This window comes from Salvelinus fontinalis, chromosome 39 (assembly GCF_029448725.1).
Source record: "Salvelinus fontinalis isolate EN_2023a chromosome 39, ASM2944872v1, whole genome shotgun sequence".
Lineage (NCBI taxonomy): Eukaryota > Metazoa > Chordata > Actinopteri > Salmoniformes > Salmonidae > Salvelinus > Salvelinus fontinalis.
The window spans coordinates 27,648,818-27,667,239 of NC_074703.1; the positions used below are offsets into that span (position 1 = coordinate 27,648,818).

The 18,422-nt window shown below is 46.0% G+C and overlaps 1 protein-coding gene across 4 annotated transcripts in view; it reads right to left on the reverse strand.

Moving 5' to 3' along the window:
* Positions 1-18,422, reverse strand: part of cacna1c (calcium channel, voltage-dependent, L type, alpha 1C subunit) — a 546,860-nt gene that overhangs the window by 45,572 nt on the left and 482,866 nt on the right. The gene's annotated exons all lie outside the window — the stretch shown is intronic.

The following is an 18,422-nucleotide window of genomic DNA, read 5'->3' on the forward strand; positions in this document are numbered from 1 at the left end:
ATTATTGTGAATAATTGAATGTTCATGTCACGTTCCGCTGCTTGCTTGCTGTAGCCTACAGTACAGTTCCGTCAACACCACAACTTGTTAGCATGTAACCTACTACTAATGAAGCTCGTCTTTCTGTAAACAGTGCGCAGAATAAAAGCTTACAGGGGTTGATAACATGGAATGTTAAAGGTAAGCACTATTCAGTAAAATATATTCCTGTGATTCTATATCAAGCCAGAAGATTATTGCTTAAACAAGATATTATTGCATTTTTTTTTAACTTCCTGCCGGGAACTCTACTTCCTGTGTGAAAAGGAAATGAAGTCATAATGAAGGGTGGTGTTCTATGTACAGTAGCGTAGCAGAGTGATAGAGCAAGATTGATTTATCCAATATATTATTATTACATTATTATTAACAGTAGGGATTTTATTATTATTATTATTATTATTATTAACACTAGGGATTACATATTATATTATTTTTAACACTGGGGATTATATATGATATTATTATCAACACTAGGGATTATATATTACTATATTATATTATTATTAACACTAATGATTAAATATTATTATTAACACTAGGGATTATATATTTTTTATCAACACTAGGGATTATATATTTTTTATTAACACTAGGGATTATATATTTTTTATCAACACTAGGGATTATATATTATTATTATCACTAGGGATTATATATTATTATTAACAATAGGGATTATATATTAGTATCAACACTAGGGATTATATATTATTATTATCACTAGGGATTATATATTATTATTAACACTAGGCATTATATTTTATTAATATATTATTATTATCACTAGGGATGAAACGTTATTATTATCACTAGGGATTATATATTATTATTACCACTAGGGATTATATATTATTATTAACACTAGTGATTAAATATTATTATTATCACTAGGGATTATATATTATTATTAACACTAGGCATTATATTTTATTAATATATTATTATTATCACTAGGGATGAAACGTTATTATTATCACTAGGGATTATATATTATTATTAACACTAGGGATTATATATTATTATCAACACTAGGGATTATATATTACTATTAACACGAATGATGATATATTATTATAATATATTATTATTAACACTAATATTATCATCACGATGGATTATATATTATTATTATCAACACTAGGGATTATATATTATTATTATCACTAGAGATTATATATTATTATTAACAATAGGGATTATATATTATAATATATTATTATTACCACTAATGATTATATATTATTATCAACACTAGGGATTATATATTATTATCAACACTAGGGATTATATATTACTATTAACACTAGGGATTATATATTATTATTAACACTAATGATGATATATTAGTATCAACACTAGGGATTATATATTATTATTATCACTAGGGATTATATATTATAATATATTATTAACACTAATGATTATATATTATTATTATCACTAGGGTTATATATTATTATTAACACTAGGGATTATATATTATTATTAACACTAGGGATTATATATTATTATCAACACTAGGGATTATATATTATAATATATTATTATTAACACTAATGATTATATATTATTATCAACACTAGGGATTATATATTATTATCAACACTAGGGATTATATATTATTACTAACACTAATGATTATATAATATTATAATATATTATTATTAACACTAGGGATTATATATTATTATTAACACTAATGATGATATATTATTATGAACAATAGGGATTATATATTATTATTAACACTAGGGATTATATATTATTATTAACACTAATGATTATTATATTATTATTATCACTAGGGATTATATGTTATTATTAACACTAGGGACTTTATATTAATATATCACAGGAGGGATTATATTTTATTATTATATTATTATTATCACTAGGCATTATATATTAATATTATTGTTATTATTTTATTATCACTAGGGATTATATATTATTATCAACACTAGGGATTATATATTATTATTATCACTAGGGATTATATATTATTATCAACACTAGGGATTATATATTATTATTAACACTAGGGATTATATATTATTATTAACACTAGGGATAATATATTATTATTATCACTAGGGATTATATATTATTATTATCACTAGGGATTATATATTATTATTATCACTAGGGATTATATATTATTATTAACACTAGGGATTATATATTAATATATCACATGAGGGATTATATTCTATTATTATATTATTATTATCACTAGGCATTATATATTAATATTATTGTTATTATCTTATTATCACTAGGGATTATTACATTCTAACACAGTATGATGTTTTAACCAGTGAGCCCGTCCCCACTGAAGCAGTCAGTGGGTCAGTGGCAGAGGAATAGGTAACCTCATTTAACTGTGGTTTAACGAGGGTTAATGCAGTTGCCTTAGTGGGATGAATGGGGAGGGACTGAACACACTGAGGGAAGAGGTGCATGTTGTTAGATGTGACCTGGGAGAGTTGGAGGGTCTACTATGGTGAGAGATGAATCCAGATGAATCCAGATGACAGAACTCCTAAAAATACCAGCGATACTACCAATAATCTAACACATTCCTCAAAAAAGTAGTTTACAATCGTACAATATACAGAAATGAGAAAGACACAGTGGTAAAAATCCCTCAGTATGTTTCCCTTCGACCCGACTGCAATGAACTGCTGTCTGTTATAACGTATCGTTCACTTGAAAGCCAGTGTCGGGGTTGTACACAGCAGCTGATGAGAGAGCTGGTTAGGACAGGATGAGGCTAAATGGGTCCTCTGCACCTATAGAAAAAGGTACTGATTAATATCATGACGGTCCTGGCTGTTGAAAGAGAAGGTCAGTAACACGAGTTAGAAAGTGACACAACCACACGATGCAACGTTCTCTGGGTGTCTTTCAGAGAGGTGGGACGTGTCCATCGATAGGACACGTCCAGGGCTTTCAGCCCAAGGCTAACCAATCAGGACTCAGTTTATTAATATATATAGTTTTAATTTAACCTTTATTTTACTAGGCAAGTCAGTTAAAACTTCTTGTCAATAGGGGGGTGCCATTTCGATTTTGTAAAAATTCGTTCCCAAATTAAACTGCCTCGTACTCAATTCTTGCTCGTACAATATGCATATTATTATTACTATTGGATAGAAAACACTCTCTAGTTTCTAAAACCGTTTGAATTATTTCTCTGAGTGAAACAGAACTCATTCTGCAGCACACTTCCTGTCAGGAAGTGAGATTTCTGAAATCGAGGTCTCTGTTCTAGGGTCAGTTTATAAATTCCCATGTAAGCTATGGGGCTACATGCACTGCATACGCCTTCCTCTAGATGTCAGTAAGCGGTGAGAATTTGAATGGAGTGGATTGCACCATCTGGGGCACTATAAAAGCTCTTGGAACGGAAGGTCCGATCTTTTCAACGGGGGGCCTGACGCAGGAGGGACATCACCATGGCGTCTTGAAAAGTTTTCGTTTTAGCAGTTCTATATCTCCGGCTCTGATTTAATTTGATTTTTGTCTTAAAAACTTCATAAGGTAGTTAATTTAAACCGACTTATAGCAGTTTATATCAGTTTATTGCGATTTTCTGGAATTTCTTTGTCACGCGCTATCGCGAGTTGGACACCTCTCCAGCACATGGCTAGCGTTAGCTGCTATTTCTACAGGAGACGAGGACATCTTTCAACCAAAAGACGATTGTCCTGGAGAAAGGACACCTTGCCCAAGATTCTGATGGAAGCTCAGCAAATAGTAAGAAGTCTTTATGCTGTTAATTCGTATTTATGTTGACAAATGTTAAACAATAATTCCGCCATGAATTTCGGTGCGGTCTCGCTTTAGCGCACGCTGTATGCGTAGTAACGTTAATTTTAAAAATCTAGCACAGCGGTTGCATTAAGAACTAATGTATCTTTCATATGCTGTCCAACCTGTATTTTTTAGTCAAGTTTATGATTAGTTATCGATTAGATTAGGTGCCTCTCCAAGATGGCGCCGGACAGATTGCTTGAAGTTTGGCCACTAATCACATTGTATAACCACGATTTGTGCCGCTACATATGCACATTTTCGAACAAACCCTATATGCATTGTGTAATATGATGTTACAGGACTGTCATCTGAAGAAGTTTATGAAGGTTAGTCAAAAATTATATATCTTTTGCTTGTTTCTTACGATCGCTAACCTTTGCTGCTGGTAAATGGCTTGTGTTTCTGGCTATTGTGGTAAGCTAATATAATGCTATATTGTGTTTTCGCTGTAAAACACTTAAAGAATCTGAAATATTGGCTGGATTCACAAGATGTTTGTCTTTCATTTGCTGTACGCTGTGTATTTTTCAGAAATGTTTTATGATGAGTATTTAGGTAATTCACGTTGCTCTCTGTAGTTATTCTAGTCGCTTTGGTGAGAGTTGTGATGTTGGCTGCAATGGTAAACTATGATTTATACCTGAAATATGCACATTTTTCTAACAAAACATATGCTATACAATAAATATGTTATCAGACTGTCATCTGATGAAGTTGTTTCTTGGTTAGTGGCTATTTATATCTTTATTTGGTCAAATTTGTGATAGCTACCTATGCAGGAAAAAAATGGTGGAGTAAAAAAAGTGGTGTCTTTTGCTAACGTGGTTAGCTAATAGATTTACATATTGTGTCTTCCCTGTAAAACATTTTAAAAATCAGAAATGATGGCTGGATTCACAAGATGTGTATCTTTCATCTGGTGTCTTGGACTTGTGATTTAATGATATTTAGATGCTAGTATTTACTTGTGACGCTATGCTAGGCTATGCTAGTCAGCTTTTTTACTGATGGGGGTGCTCCCGGATCCGGGATTGGGAGGAATTAGAGGTTAATAACAAATTCTTGTTTACAATGATGGCCTACCCCGGCCAAATCCGGACGACGCTGTGCCAATTGTGCGCCGAATTTGAAACAGCCTGGATTTGAACCAGGGACTGTAGTGCTGCCTCTTGCACTAAGATGCAGTGCCTAACAGCTTGCCCAAACCGGCTGCGCGCGTGCGCCATCGTGCGCTATCGTGCATAAATTTATTTTGCCCCCTCACACCAAACGCGATCACGACACGCAGGTTAAAATATCAAAACAAACTCTGAACCAATTACATTAATTTGGGGACAGGTCGAAAAGCATTAAACATGTATGGTATTTTAGCTAGGTAGCTTGCACTTGCTAGCTAACGTTAATTTGTCCTATTTAGCTAGCTTGCTGTTGCTAGCTAATTTGTCCTGGGATATAAACATTGAGTTGTTATTTTACCTGAAATGGACAAGGATCTCTACTCCGACAATTAATCCACATATAAAACGACCAACCGAATCGTTTCTAGTCATCGCTCCTCCTTCCAGGCTTTTTCATCATTTAAATTATATGGTGATCGCATCTAAACTTTCATTGTATTACCACGACTACCGGCAAAACAGTTTTCGTCTTTCTATCACCCACGTGGGTATAACCAATGAGGAGATGGCACGTGGGTACCTGCTTCTATAAACCAATGAGGAGATGGCACGTGGATACCTGCTTCTATAAACCAATGAGGAGATGGGAGAGGCAGGACTTGCAGCGCGATCTGCGTCAGAAATAGGAACGACATCTATTTTAGCCCTTGGTGTCGCAGACTCTCTTTGGCGCGCGCGAGCAGTGTGGGTGCAATAATTGAATAACATGGATTTTTAAATGTATTTTGCGACGCTGCTCGCGTACGCGACGTGTCCGGTCTGGTCAGCATGTTAGAGCGACGTGTCCGGTCTGGTCAGCTTGTTAGAGAGACGTGTCCGGTCTGGTCAGCATGTTAGAGAGACGTGTCTGGTCTGGTCAGCATGTTAGAGAGACGTGTCCGGTCTGGTCAGCATGTTAGAGAGACGTGTCTGGTCTGGTCAGCATGTTAGAGAGACGTGTCTGGTCTGGTCAGCATGTTAGAGAGACGTGTCTGGTCTGGTCAGCATGTTAGAGAGACGTGTCTGGTCTGGTCAGCATGTTAGAGAGACGTGTCCGGTCTGGTCAACATGTTAGAGAGACGTGTCTGGTCTGGTCAGCATGTTAGAGAGACGTGTCTGGTCTGGTCAGCATGTTAGAGAGACGTGTCTGGTCTGGTCAGCATGTTAGAGAGACGTGTCTGGTCTGGTCAGCATGTTAGAGCAACGTGTCTGGTCTGGTCAGCATGTTAGAGCAACGTGTCTGGTCTGGTCAGCATGTTAGAGAGACGTGTCTGGTCTGGTCAGCATGTTAGAGAGACGTGTCTGGTCTGGTCAGCATGTTAGAGAGACGTGTCTGGTCTGGTCAGCATGTTAGAGAGACGTGTCTGGTCTGGTCAGCATGTTAGAGAGACGTGTCTGGTCTGGTCAGCATGTTAGAGAGACGTGTCTGGTCTGGTCAGCATGTTAGAGAGATGTGTCTGATCTGGTCAACATGTTAGAGAGACGTGTCTGGTCTGGTCAGCATGTTAGAGAGACGTGTCTGGTCTGGTCAGCATGTTAGAGAGACGTGTCTGGTCTGGTCAGCATGTTAGAGAGACGTGTCTGGTCAGCATGTTAGAGCGACATGTCCGGTCTGGTCAGCATGTTAGAGAGACGTGTCTGGTCTGGTCAGCATGTTAGAGAGACGTGTCTGGTCTGGTCAGCATGTTAGAGAGACGTGTCTGGTCAGCATGTTAGAGAGACGTGTCTGGTCAGCATGTTAGAGAGACGTGTCTGGTCTGGTCAGCATGTTAGAGCGACGTGTCTGGTCAGCATGTTAGAGAGACGTGTCTGGTCAGCATGTTAGAGAGACGTGTCTGGTCTGGTCAGCATGTTAGAGAGACGTGTCTGGTCTGGTCAGCATGTTAGAGAGACGTGTCTGGTCTGGTCAGCATGTTAGAGAGACGTGTCTGGTCTGGTCAGCATGTTAGAGAGACGTGTCTGGTCTGGTCAGCATGTTAGAGAGACGTGTCTGGTCTGGTCAGCATGTTAGAGAGACGTGTCTGGTCTGGTCAGCATGTTAGAGAGACGTGTCTGGTCTGGTCAGCATGTTAGAGAGACGTGTCTGGTCTGGTCAGCATGTTAGAGAGACGTGTCTGGTCAGCATGTTAGAGAGACGTGTCTGGTCTGGTCAGCATGTTAGAGAGACGTGTCTGGTCAGCATGTTAGAGAGACGTGTCTGGTCTGGTCAGCATGTTAGAGAGACGTGTCTGGTCAGCATGTTAGAGAGATGTGTCCGGTCTGGTCAGCATGTTAGAGCGACGTGTCCGGTCTGGTCAGCATGTTAGAGCGACGTGTCCGGTCTGGTCAGCATGTTAGAGAGACGTGTCTGGTCTGGTCAGCATGTTAGAGAGACGTGTCTGGTCTGGTCAGCATGTTAGAGAGACGTGTCTGGTCTGGTCAGCATGTTAGAGAGACGAGTCTGGTCTGGTCAGCATGTTAGAGAGACGTGTCTGGTCTGGTCAGCATGTTAGAGAGACGTGTCTGGTCTGGTCAGCATGTTAGAGAGACGTGTCTGGTCTGGTCAGCATGTTAGAGAGACGTGTCCTGTCTGGTCAGCATGTTAGAGAGACGTGTCTGGTCTGGTCAGCATGTTAGAGAGACGTGTCTGGTCTGGTCAGCATGTTAGAGAGACGTGTCCTGTCTGGTCAGCATGTTAGAGAGATGTGTCTGGTCTGGTCAGCATGTTAGAGCAACGTGTCTGGTCTGGTCAGCATGTTAGAGAGACGTGTCCGGTCTGGTCAGCATGTTAGAGAGACGTGTCTGGTCTGGTCAGCATGTTAGAGAGACGTGTCTGGTCAGCATGTTAGAGAGACGTGTCTGGTCTGGTCAGCATGTTAGAGAGACGTGTCTGGTCTGGTCAGCATGTTAGAGAGACGTGTCCGGTCTGGTCAGCATGTTAGAGAGACGTGTCTGGTCTGGTCAGCATGTTAGAGAGACGTGTCTGGTCTGGTCAGCATGTTAGAGAGACGTGTCCGGTCTGGTCAGCATGTTAGAGCGACGTGTCTGGTCTGGTCAGCATGTTAGAGAGACGTGTCTGGTCTGGTCAGCATGTTAGAGAGACGTGTCTGGTCTGGTCAGCATGTTAGAGAGACGTGTCTGGTCTGGTCAGCATGTTAGAGAGACGTGTCTGGTCTGGTCAGCATGTTAGAGCGACGTGTCTGGTCTGGTCAGCATGTTAGAGAGACGTGTCTGGTCTGGTCAGCATGTTAGAGAGACGTGTCTGGTCTGGTCAGCATGTTAGAGAGACGTGTCTGGTCAGCATGTTAGAGAGACGTGTCTGGTCTGGTCAGCATGTTAGAGCGACGTGTCTGGTCAGCATGTTAGAGAGACGTGTCTGGTCAGCATGTTAGAGAGACGTGTCTGGTCTGGTCAGCATGTTAGAGAGACGTGTCTGGTCTGGTCAGCATGTTAGAGAGACGTGTCTGGTCTGGTCAGCATGTTAGAGAGACGTGTCTGGTCTGGTCAGCATGTTAGAGAGACGTGTCTGGTCTGGTCAGCATGTTAGAGAGACGTGTCTGGTCTGGTCAGCATGTTAGAGAGACGTGTCTGGTCTGGTCAGCATGTTAGAGAGACGTGTCTGGTCTGGTCAGCATGTTAGAGAGACGTGTCTGGTCTGGTCAGCATGTTAGAGAGACGTGTCTGGTCAGCATGTTAGAGAGACGTGTCTGGTCTGGTCAGCATGTTAGAGAGACGTGTCTGGTCAGCATGTTAGAGAGACGTGTCTGGTCTGGTCAGCATGTTAGAGAGACGTGTCTGGTCAGCATGTTAGAGAGACGTGTCTGGTCTGGTCAGCATGTTAGAGAGACGTGTCTGGTCTGGTCAGCATGTTAGAGAGACGTGTCTGGTCTGGTCAGCATGTTAGAGAGACGTGTCTGGTCTGGTCAGCATGTTAGAGAGACGTGTCCTGTCTGGTCAGCATGTTAGAGAGACGTGTCTGGTCTGGTCAGCATGTTAGAGAGACGTGTCTGGTCTGGTCAGCATGTTAGAGAGACGTGTCCTGTCTGGTCAGCATGTTAGAGAGACGTGTCTGGTCTGGTCAGCATGTTAGAGCAACGTGTCTGGTCTGGTCAGCATGTTAGAGAGACGTGTCCGGTCTGGTCAGCATGTTAGAGAGACGTGTCTGGTCTGGTCAGCATGTTAGAGAGACGTGTCTGGTCTGGTCAGCATGTTAGAGAGACGTGTCCGGTCTGGTCAGCATGTTAGAGAGACGTGTCTGGTCTGGTCAGCGTGTTAGAGAGACGTGTCTGGTCTGGTCAGCATGTTAGAGAGACGTGTCTGGTCTGGTCAGCATGTTAGAGCGACGTGTCTGGTCTGGTCAGCATGTTAGAGAGACGTGTCTGGTCTGGTCAGCATGTTAGAGCGACGTGTCTGGTCAGCATGTTAGAGAGACGTGTCTGGTCTGGTCAGCATGTTAGAGAGACGTGTCCGGTCTGGTCAGCATGTTAGAGCAACGTGTCTGGTCTGGTCAGCATGTTAGAGCAACGTGTCCGGTCTGGTCAGGATGTTAGAGAGACGTGTCTGGTCTGGTCAGCATGTTAGAGAGACGTGTCTGGTCTGGTCAGCATGTTAGAGAGACGTGTCCGGTCTGGTCAGCATGTTAGAGCGACGTGTCCTGTCTGGTCAGCATGTTAGAGCAACGTGTCCTGTCTGGTCAGCATGTTAGAGAGACGTGTCTGGTCTGGTCAGGATGTTAGAGAGACGTGTCTGGTCTGGTCAGCATGTTAGAGAGACGTGTCTGGTCTGGTCAGCATGTTAGAGCGACGTGTCCTGTCTGGTCAGCATGTTAGAGAGACGTGTCTGGTCAGCATGTTAGAGAGACGTGTCTGGTCTGGTCAGCATGTTAGAGAGACGTGTCTGGTCTGGTCAGCATGTTAGAGAGACGTGTCTGGTCTGGTCAGCATGTTAGAGAGACGTGTCCTGTCTGGTCAGCATGTTAGAGAGACGTGTCTGGTCTGGTCAGCATGTTAGAGCAACGTGTCTGGTCTGGTCAGCATGTTAGAGAGACGTGTCCGGTCTGGTCAGCATGTTAGAGAGACGTGTCTGGTCTTGTCAGCATGTTAGAGAGACGTGTCTGGTCTGGTCAGCATGTTAGAGAGACGTGTCCGGTCTGGTCAGCATGTTAGAGAGACGTGTCTGGTCTGGTCAGCGTGTTAGAGAGACGTGTCTGGTCTGGTCAGCATGTTAGAGAGACGTGTCTGGTCTGGTCAGCATGTTAGAGCGACGTGTCTGGTCTGGTCAGCATGTTAGAGAGACGTGTCTGGTCTGGTCAGCATGTTAGAGCGACGTGTCTGGTCAGCATGTTAGAGAGACGTGTCTGGTCTGGTCAGCATGTTAGAGAGACGTGTCCGGTCTGGTCAGCATGTTAGAGCAACGTGTCTGGTCTGGTCAGCATGTTAGAGCAACGTGTCCGGTCTGGTCAGGATGTTAGAGAGACGTGTCTGGTCTGGTCAGCATGTTAGAGAGACGTGTCTGGTCTGGTCAGCATTATAGAGAGACGTGTCCGGTCTGGTCAGCATGTTAGAGCGACGTGTCCTGTCTGGTCAGCATGTTAGAGCAACGTGTCCTGTCTGGTCAGCATGTTAGAGAGACGTGTCTGGTCTGGTCAGGATGTTAGAGAGACGTGTCTGGTCTGGTCAGCATGTTAGAGAGACGTGTCTGGTCTGGTCAGCATGTTAGAGAGACGTGTCTGGTCAGCATGTTAGAGAGACGTGTCTGGTCTGGTCAGCATGTTAGAGAGACGTGTCTGGTCAGCATGTTAGAGAGACGTGTCTGGTCTGGTCAGCATGTTAGAGAGACGTGTCTGGTCAGCATGTTAGAGAGATGTGTCCGGTCTGGTCAGCATGTTAGAGCGACGTGTCCGGTCTGGTCAGCATGTTAGAGCGACGTGTCCGGTCTGGTCAGCATGTTAGAGAGACGTGTCTGGTCTGGTCAGCATGTTAGAGAGACGTGTCTGGTCTGGTCAGCATGTTAGAGAGACGTGTCTGGTCTGGTCAGCATGTTAGAGAGACGAGTCTGGTCTGGTCAGCATGTTAGAGAGACGTGTCTGGTCTGGTCAGCATGTTAGAGAGACGTGTCTGGTCTGGTCAGCATGTTAGAGAGACGTGTCTGGTCTGGTCAGCATGTTAGAGAGACGTGTCCTGTCTGGTCAGCATGTTAGAGAGACGTGTCTGGTCTGGTCAGCATGTTAGAGAGACGTGTCTGGTCTGGTCAGCATGTTAGAGAGACGTGTCCTGTCTGGTCAGCATGTTAGAGAGATGTGTCTGGTCTGGTCAGCATGTTAGAGCAACGTGTCTGGTCTGGTCAGCATGTTAGAGAGACGTGTCCGGTCTGGTCAGCATGTTAGAGAGACGTGTCTGGTCAGCATGTTAGAGAGACGTGTCTGGTCAGCATGTTAGAGAGACGTGTCTGGTCAGCATGTTAGAGAGACGTGTCTGGTCAGCATGTTAGAGAGACGTGTCTGGTCTGGTCAGCATGTTAGAGCGACGTGTCTGGTCAGCATGTTAGAGAGACGTGTCTGGTCAGCATGTTAGAGAGACGTGTCTGGTCTGGTCAGCATGTTAGAGAGACGTGTCTGGTCTGGTCAGCATGTTAGAGAGACGTGTCTGGTCTGGTCAGCATGTTAGAGAGACGTGTCTGGTCTGGTCAGCATGTTAGAGAGACGTGTCTGGTCTGGTCAGCATGTTAGAGAGACGTGTCTGGTCTGGTCAGCATGTTAGAGAGACGTGTCTGGTCTGGTCAGCATGTTAGAGAGACGTGTCTGGTCTGGTCAGCATGTTAGAGAGACGTGTCTGGTCTGGTCAGCATGTTAGAGAGACGTGTCTGGTCAGCATGTTAGAGAGACGTGTCTGGTCTGGTCAGCATGTTAGAGAGACGTGTCTGGTCAGCATGTTAGAGAGACGTGTCTGGTCTGGTCAGCATGTTAGAGAGACGTGTCTGGTCTGGTCAGCATGTTAGAGAGACGTGTCTGGTCTGGTCAGCATGTTAGAGAGACGTGTCTGGTCTGGTCAGCATGTTAGAGAGACGTGTCCTGTCTGGTCAGCATGTTAGAGAGACGTGTCTGGTCTGGTCAGCATGTTAGAGAGACGTGTCTGGTCTGGTCAGCATGTTAGAGAGACGTGTCCTGTCTGGTCAGCATGTTAGAGAGATGTGTCTGGTCTGGTCAGCATGTTAGAGCAACGTGTCTGGTCTGGTCAGCATGTTAGAGAGACGTGTCCGGTCTGGTCAGCATGTTAGAGAGACGTGTCTGGTCTGGTCAGCATGTTAGAGAGACGTGTCTGGTCTGGTCAGCATGTTAGAGAGACGTGTCCGGTCTGGTCAGCATGTTAGAGAGACGTGTCTGGTCTGGTCAGCATGTTAGAGAGACGTGTCTGGTCTGGTCAGCATGTTAGAGAGACGTGTCCGGTCTGGTCAGCATGTTAGAGCGACGTGTCCGGTCTGGTCAGCATGTTAGAGAGACGTGTCTGGTCTGGTCAGCATGTTAGAGAGACGTGTCTGGTCTGGTCAGCATGTTAGAGAGACGTGTCTGGTCTGGTCAGCATGTTAGAGAGACGTGTCTGGTCTGGTCAGCATGTTAGAGCGACGTGTCTGGTCTGGTCAGCATGTTAGAGAGACGTGTCTGGTCTGGTCAGCATGTTAGAGAGACGTGTCTGGTCTGGTCAGCATGTTAGAGAGACGTGTCTGGTCAGCATGTTAGAGAGACGTGTCTGGTCTGGTCAGCATGTTAGAGCGACGTGTCTGGTCAGCATGTTAGAGAGACGTGTCTGGTCAGCATGTTAGAGAGACGTGTCTGGTCTGGTCAGCATGTTAGAGAGACGTGTCTGGTCTGGTCAGCATGTTAGAGAGACGTGTCTGGTCTGGTCAGCATGTTAGAGAGACGTGTCTGGTCTGGTCAGCATGTTAGAGAGACGTGTCTGGTCTGGTCAGCATGTTAGAGAGACGTGTCTGGTCTGGTCAGCATGTTAGAGAGACGTGTCTGGTCAGGTCAGCATGTTAGAGAGACGTGTCTGGTCTGGTCAGCATGTTAGAGAGACGTGTCTGGTCTGGTCAGCATGTTAGAGAGACGTGTCTGGTCAGCATGTTAGAGAGACGTGTCTGGTCTGGTCAGCATGTTAGAGAGACGTGTCTGGTCAGCATGTTAGAGAGACGTGTCTGGTCTGGTCAGCATGTTAGAGAGACGTGTCTGGTCAGCATGTTAGAGAGATGTGTCCGGTCTGGTCAGCATGTTAGAGCGACGTGTCCGGTCTGGTCAGCATGTTAGAGCGACGTGTCCGGTCTGGTCAGCATGTTAGAGAGACGTGTCTGGTCTGGTCAGCATGTTAGAGAGACGTGTCTGGTCTGGTCAGCATGTTAGAGAGACGTGTCTGGTCTGGTCAGCATGTTAGAGAGACGTGTCTGGTCTGGTCAGCATGTTAGAGAGACGTGTCTGGTCTGGTCAGCATGTTAGAGAGACGTGTCCTGTCTGGTCAGCATGTTAGAGAGACGTGTCTGGTCTGGTCAGCATGTTAGAGAGACGTGTCTGGTCTGGTCAGCATGTTAGAGAGACGTGTCCTGTCTGGTCAGCATGTTAGAGAGACGTGTCTGGTCTGGTCAGCATGTTAGAGCAACGTGTCTGGTCTGGTCAGCATGTTAGAGAGACGTGTCCGGTCTGGTCAGCATGTTAGAGAGACGTGTCTGGTCTGGTCAGCATGTTAGAGAGACGTGTCTGGTCTGGTCAGCATGTTAGAGAGACGTGTCCGGTCTGGTCAGCATGTTAGAGAGACGTGTCTGGTCTGGTCAGCGTGTTAGAGAGACGTGTCTGGTCTGGTCAGCATGTTAGAGAGACGTGTCTGGTCTGGTCAGCATGTTAGAGCGACGTGTCTGGTCTGGTCAGCATGTTAGAGAGACGTGTCTGGTCTGGTCAGCATGTTAGAGCGACGTGTCTGGTCAGCATGTTAGAGAGACGTGTCTGGTCTGGTCAGCATGTTAGAGAGACGTGTCCGGTCTGGTCAGCATGTTAGAGCAACGTGTCTGGTCTGGTCAGCATGTTAGAGCAACGTGTCCGGTCTGGTCAGGATGTTAGAGAGACGTGTCTGGTCTGGTCAGCATGTTAGAGAGACGTGTCTGGTCTGGTCAGCATGTTAGAGAGACGTGTCCGGTCTGGTCAGCATGTTAGAGCGACGTGTCCTGTCTGGTCAGCATGTTAGAGCAACGTGTCCTGTCTGGTCAGCATGTTAGAGAGACGTGTCTGGTCTGGTCAGGATGTTAGAGAGACGTGTCTGGTCTGGTCAGCATGTTAGAGAGACGTGTCTGGTCTGGTCAGCATGTTAGAGCGACGTGTCCTGTCTGGTCAGCATGTTAGAGAGACGTGTCTGGTCAGCATGTTAGAGAGACGTGTCTGGTCTGGTCAGCATGTTAGAGAGACGTGTCTGGTCTGGTCAGCATGTTAGAGAGACGTGTCTGGTCTGGTCAGCATGTTAGAGAGACGTGTCCTGACTGGTCAGCATGTTAGAGAGACGTGTCTGGTCTGGTCAGCATGTTAGAGCAACGTGTCTGGTCTGGTCAGCATGTTAGAGAGACGTGTCCGGTCTGGTCAGCATGTTAGAGAGACGTGTCTGGTCTTGTCAGCATGTTAGAGAGACGTGTCTGGTCTGGTCAGCATGTTAGAGAGACGTGTCCGGTCTGGTCAGCATGTTAGAGAGACGTGTCTGGTCTGGTCAGCGTGTTAGAGAGACGTGTCTGGTCTGGTCAGCATGTTAGAGAGACGTGTCTGGTCTGGTCAGCATGTTAGAGCGACGTGTCTGGTCTGGTCAGCATGTTAGAGAGACGTGTCTGGTCTGGTCAGCATGTTAGAGCGACGTGTCTGGTCAGCATGTTAGAGAGACGTGTCTGGTCTGGTCAGCATGTTAGAGAGACGTGTCCGGTCTGGTCAGCATGTTAGAGCAACGTGTCTGGTCTGGTCAGCATGTTAGAGCAACGTGTCCGGTCTGGTCAGGATGTTAGAGAGACGTGTCTGGTCTGGTCAGCATGTTAGAGAGACGTGTCTGGTCTGGTCAGCATGTTAGAGAGACGTGTCCGGTCTGGTCAGCATGTTAGAGCGACGTGTCCTGTCTGGTCAGCATGTTAGAGCAACGTGTCCTGTCTGGTCAGCATGTTAGAGAGACGTGTCTGGTCTGGTCAGGATGTTAGAGAGACGTGTCTGGTCTGGTCAGCATGTTAGAGAGACGTGTCTGGTCTGGTCAGCATGTTAGAGCGACGTGTCCTGTCTGGTCAGCATGTTAGAGAGACGTGTCTGGTCAGCATGTTAGAGAGACGTGTCTGGTCTGGTCAGCATGTTAGAGAGACGTGTCTGGTCTGGTCAGCATGTTAGAGAGACGTGTCTGGTCTGGTCAGCATGTTAGAGAGACGTGTCTGGTCTGGTCAGCATGTTAGAGAGACGTGTCTGGTCTGGTCAGCATGTTAGAGAGACGTGTCTGGTCTGGTCAGCATGTTAGAGCAACGTGTCTGGTCTGGTCAGCATGTTAGAGAGACGTGTCTGGTCTGGTCAGCATGTTAGAGAGACGTGTCTGGTCTGGTCAGCATGTTAGAGAGACGTGTCTGGTCTGGTCAGCATGTTAGAGAGACGTGTCCGGTCTGGTCAGCATGTTAGAGAGACGTGTCCGGTCTGGTCAGCATGTTAGAGAGACGTGTCTGGTCTGGTCAGCATGTTAGAGAGACGTGTCTGGTCTGGTCAGCATGTTAGAGAGACGTGTCTGGTCTGGTCAGCATGTTAGAGAGACGTGTCTGGTCTGGTCAGCATGTTAGAGAGACGTGTCTGGTCTGGTCAGCTTGTTAGAGAGTTGTGTCTGGTCTTGTCAGCATGTTAGAGAGACGTGTCTGGTCTGGTCAGCATGTTAGAGAGACGTGTCTGGTCTGGTCAGCATGTTAGAGAGACGTGTCTGGTCTGGTCAGCATGTTAGAGCAACGTGTCCGGTCTGGTCAGCATGTTAGAGCGACGTGTCTGGTCTGGTCAGCATGTTAGAGAGACGTGTCTGGTCTGGTCAGCATGTTAGAGAGACGTGTCTGGTCTGGTCAGCATGTTAGAGAGACGTGTCTGGTCTGGTCAGCATGTTAGAGAGACGTGTCCGGTCTGGTCAACATGTTAGAGAGACGTGTCTGGTCTGGTCAGCATGTTAGAGAGACGTGTCTGGTCTGGTCAGCATGTTAGAGAGACGTGTCTGGTCTGGTCAGCATGTTAGAGAGACGTGTCTGGTCTGGTCAGCATGTTAGAGAGACGTGTCTGGTCTGGTCAGCATGTTAGAGCAACGTGTCTGGTCTGGTCAGCATGTTAGAGCAACGTGTCTGGTCTGGTCAGCATGTTAGAGAGACGTGTCTGGTCTGGTCAGCATGTTAGAGAGACGTGTCTGGTCTGGTCAGCATGTTAGAGAGACGTGTCTGGTCAGAATGTTAGAGAGACGTGTCCGGTCTGGTCAGCATGTTAGAGAGACGTGTCCGGTCTGGTCAGCATGTTAGAGAGACGCGTCTGGTCTGGTCAGCATGTTAGAGAGACGTGTCTGGTCTGGTCAGCATGTTAGAGAGACTTGTCTGGTCTGGTCAGCATGTTAGAGAGACGTGTCTGGTCTGGTCAGCATGTTAGAGAGACTTGTCTGGTCTGGTCAGCATGTTAGAGAGATGTGTCTGGTCTGGTCAGCATGTTAGAGAGACTTGTCTGGTCTGGTCAGCATGTTAGAGAGATGTGTCTGGTCTGGTCAGCATGTTAGAGAGACGTGTCTGGTCTGGTCAGCATGTTAGAGAGACTTGTCTGGTCTGGTCAGCATGTTAGAGAGACGTGTCCGGTCTGGTCAGCATGTTAGAGCGACGTGTCTGATCTGGTCAGCATGTTAGAGAGACGTGTCCGGTCAGCATGTTAGAGAGACGTGTCTGGTCTGGTCAACTTTTTAGAGAGACGTGTCTGGTCTGGTCAACTTTTTAGAGAGACGTGTCTGGTCTGGTCAACATGTTAGAGAGACGTGTCTGGTCTGGTCAGCATGTTAGAGAGACGTGTCTGGTCAGCATGTTAGAGAGACGTGTCTGGTCTGGTCAACTTTTTAGAGAGACGTGTCTGGTCAACTTTTTAGAGAGACGTGTCTGGTCTGGTCAACATGTTAGAGAGACGTGTCTGGTCTGGTCAGCATGTTAGAGAGACGTGTCTGGTCAGCATGTTAGAGCGACGTGTCTGGTCAGCATGTTAGAGAGACGTGTCTGGTCTGGTCAGCATGTTAGAGAGACGAGTCTGGTCTGGTCAGCATGTTAGAGAGACGAGTCTGGTCTGGTCAGCATGTTAGAGAGACGTGTCTGGTCAGCATGTTAGAGAGACGTGTCCGGTCTGGTCAGCATGTTAGAGCAACGTGTCCGGTCTGGTCACATGTTAGAGCGACGTGTCCTGTCTGGTCAGCATGTTAGAGAGACGTGTCCTGTCTGGTCAGCATGTTAGAGAGACGTGTCTGGTCTGGTCAGCATGTTAGAGAGACGAGTCCGGTCTGGTCAGCATGTTAGAGAGACGTGTCTGGTCTGGTCAGCATGTTAGAGAGACGTGTCTGGTCTGGTCAGCATGTTAGAGAGACGTGTCTGGTCTGGTCAGCATGTTAGAGAGACGTGTCTGGTCTGGTCAGCATGTTAGAGCGACGTGTCTGGTCTGGTCAGCATGTTAGAGAGACGTGTCTGGTCTGGTCAGCATGTTAGAGAGACGTGTCTGGTCTGGTCAGCATGTTAGAGAGACGTGTCTGGTCTGGTCAGCATGTTAGAGAGACGCGTCTGGTCTGGTCAGCATGTTAGAGAGACGTGTCTGGTCTGGTCAGCATGTTAGAGAGACTTGTCTGGTCTGTTCAGCATGTTAGAGAGATGTGTCTGGTCTGGTCAGCATGTTAGAGAGACGTGTCTGGTCTGGTCAGCATGTTAGAGAGACGTGTCTGGTCTGGTCAGCATGTTAGAGAGACGTGTCTGGTCTGGTCAGCATGTTAGAGAGACGTGTCTGGTCTGGTCAGCATGTTAGAGAGACGTGTCTGGTCTGGTCAGCATGTTAGAGAGACGTGTCTGGTCTGGTCAGCATGTTAGAGAGACGTGTCTGGTCTGGTCAGCATGTTAGAGAGACGTGTCTGGTCTGGTCAGCATGTTAGAGAGACGTGTCTGGTCTGGTCAGCATGTTAGAGAGACGTGTCCGGTCAGCATGTTAGAGAGACGTGTCTGGTCTGGTCAACTTTTTAGAGAGACGTGTCTGGTCTGGTCAACTTTTTAGAGAGACGTGTCTGGTCTGGTCAACATGTTAGAGAGACGTGTCTGGTCTGGTCAGCATGTTAGAGAGACGTGTCTGGTCTGGTCAGCATGTTAGAGAGACGTGTCTGGTCTGGTCAGCATGTTAGAGAGACGTGT